Below are 2,555 nucleotides of genomic sequence, written 5' to 3'. Positions count from 1 at the left end.
TAGACATATCAGAAATTTATTGGGAGATAAGTCTGTGAAAGATAAAGGGGCTGTTGGGCAGGGTGAGTCTTCAGCCGGTGATACAGATCTGATATCTGAAATGAAAGGGGGAGGGGAAGCAAGATTGAATAAGGAAAACCTCAGGTGATCCCAATGGAAACTCCAGAACAAAGCTTGCCCATTAGAGGAGTCCCACAGTGGAGAGCGATGGCCCGGCCCTAGTGCCCCTCCTCCCAAAGGCTCAGTCATGGCCCCCGGGGCCACAGCAGAGCAGGAAATCAGCTCCAGCGCCTTGGGTGGAATCCTGAGGCACTGAGACGGAGGCTGTCTGCGAACTGCACTTTGCACAGTGGAATGTCAAATTCTTTCTCGAAGAAAGTTGTGAGCAGCTTGGCTGTCACAGTAGGGATGAACGTAAAATAACAAAATGCCAAGACATTCTGAATTTACGCATTAAGCCAAGATTTAATGGCTGTGGAAAGAAGATTGCAAAACACTGTCTATCTAGAAAAGACTACACTGAGCTGATTGAAATTAGAATGATTTAGCTTTGCTATCCAGGTTCGCATGATAATCTCATTAATTTTTTTTTTGATTCATCATCAGCAACTCTCTATGGATATTCTATTATGTACCAGGCACTACAGTTTGTCTCTATCCACCAAGAGTTCACAGTAATAATTAAACCAAATAATTAAAACAGCGCATGAGAGGGCCCCTGGGTGGCTCAGTCGGTTAAACATCCGACTCTTGATTTCGACTCACGTCGTGATCAAACGGTTTGTGAGTTCAAGCCCCGAGTCGGCCTCTGTGCTGACAGCATGGAGCCTGCTTAGGATTCTCTCTCTCCTCTCTCTGCCCTTCCCCTACTCACTCACACATGCTTGCTCTCTCTCTCAAAATAAATATATAAACTTAAAAAAAAACAACATATGAAAAGGACTGATGGAAATTCATGTGAATTATTAAAGAAATTCAGGAAAAAGAGGAGCAAATTACACAATAATTTAGGCATTTTTTTTTTTTTTGCCTTTGGGTGGGGTCCTGCCATTCTACTTTGTACCACGTGTGTTGCTGAGGCATTCTTCCAAAATGGATTGGAATAGATTAGGCAAGTGATTATTAACCCTCTCTAGAGCAGAAAGTTCTCTATTCCAAAAGAGGTCAGTGTTTCATTTCCTAAATTTAGACCATTAGTCCAGTTTTAGAAACTGGAACACCTATTCCATCCCAACCAAACTGGACCTTAACCCAGGTGAATAAAGCCATGTTGATTTCAGACAGGGAAATAGAAAGCTCATGGGCTCGGGGACTATTTTGCCACTCAAAAAGGCTATGGGACCACTTTTTCTCATTGGGATTTCTCTTCCTTTCGGTCATATAAACCTGAGGCTCAGGAGCGAAAATAGTGACCGTAGAGTTCACACGTTCAACCAACCCTTGATGTTTATCGTTCCAGAGTGAGGATCTTTGGTAGGTACTGGGGAGATGGCCTGGGGTATAGCTCATGGCTCCTGCTCTTAAGGGGCACGTAGTTCCAGGTCCTTAAAAATAACACCAATACCTGTGGAGCTTTCCTGGTTTCCTTCTTTCCTGTAGGACTCTCTCTGGGATTCTCTGATCACATGACCTCAAGACTCTCTCAGTCTATTTCTTTCCTGGGCTGAGGCTACTACCCGGAGCTCCACAGTCTCCAAACTGCCTAACCATTCAGTCTATGGCTTTGCAATTGCTACTTCCCTCTGACTTCACACCCTACGGCCTTCCTATGGTCTGAAGCCATTGCACCTACCTGACAGGTGGACTGGACCTCCCATTATCTCGACAGGCACAGATTGGGATCAGAACGGTGCTTGTGCCATCCATATTCATGGGCAATTAACGGCAGTGGCTCAGCGATCGGTGGCATTCTCTAAAGACTTGTCATGCATTTCTTGAGATGTTTTTATAGCAACAGGGAAAAATAGATCCACCCGACCAGCACTGATACAAAATCAACTTCCAAGCGTGGAATGACTTGCATCTTAATGTGGAAAAAATATACAAAAATGTATCAGATTCTATTCCTAAAGCTTACCCTTTGTTTCCTTGTTCTGGAGGGAGGATAACAGGAATCCTGTCATGTTTTCTTTATTCTTTTTCTTTTTAGCCCATGGCCTTTATATTTTAGCCACAAGTCACCCTATTGGTAATAGAGGCTTTATTATGAGCCACATGCTTCGTCAAAAGTAAACCTCACATTCTTCTTCTAATTGTTGCCCCCTGACAGGTCGAGGAAAATAGTGTTGTTTTCATAGTGAAGTCACAGTCATAAATCTCCCAGGATTAAGACTCTCACAGCAATCCAGCGAGTTCGTATCATCCTGAGGACTCCTTCAGGGCCACTCTCTGGGAAAGAGACAGAGAAAGAGAGACCGAGAGAGAAATGCCTCTTAGAAAACACAAATTCTGAAGGAGAGCAGCACATTCACCAGCCTCCGCTCAATGCTAACTAGTCTGCTGGGATCATGTAGGGCAGGCCCAAGTCTCATGTTGCATCTAAACAGCAAGACGAA

At 44.1% G+C, this 2,555-nt stretch overlaps 1 long non-coding RNA gene across 1 annotated transcript; it reads right to left on the bottom strand.

Annotated features, from left to right (window-relative positions):
• On the bottom strand, nucleotides 1-1,965 carry LOC115510921. The gene is made up of 2 exons (XR_003967892.1): nucleotides 1,793-1,965; nucleotides 1-95 (listed from the first exon to the last, which is right to left on the bottom strand). It is a non-coding gene; the product is annotated as an uncharacterized LOC115510921 (long non-coding RNA).
• Nucleotides 1,966-2,555: the final 590 nt, after the last annotated feature.

This window comes from Lynx canadensis, chromosome A3 (assembly GCF_007474595.2).
Source record: "Lynx canadensis isolate LIC74 chromosome A3, mLynCan4.pri.v2, whole genome shotgun sequence".
Classification (NCBI taxonomy): domain Eukaryota; kingdom Metazoa; phylum Chordata; class Mammalia; order Carnivora; family Felidae; genus Lynx; species Lynx canadensis.
This window is presented reverse-complemented; position numbering and strand designations above follow the sequence as displayed.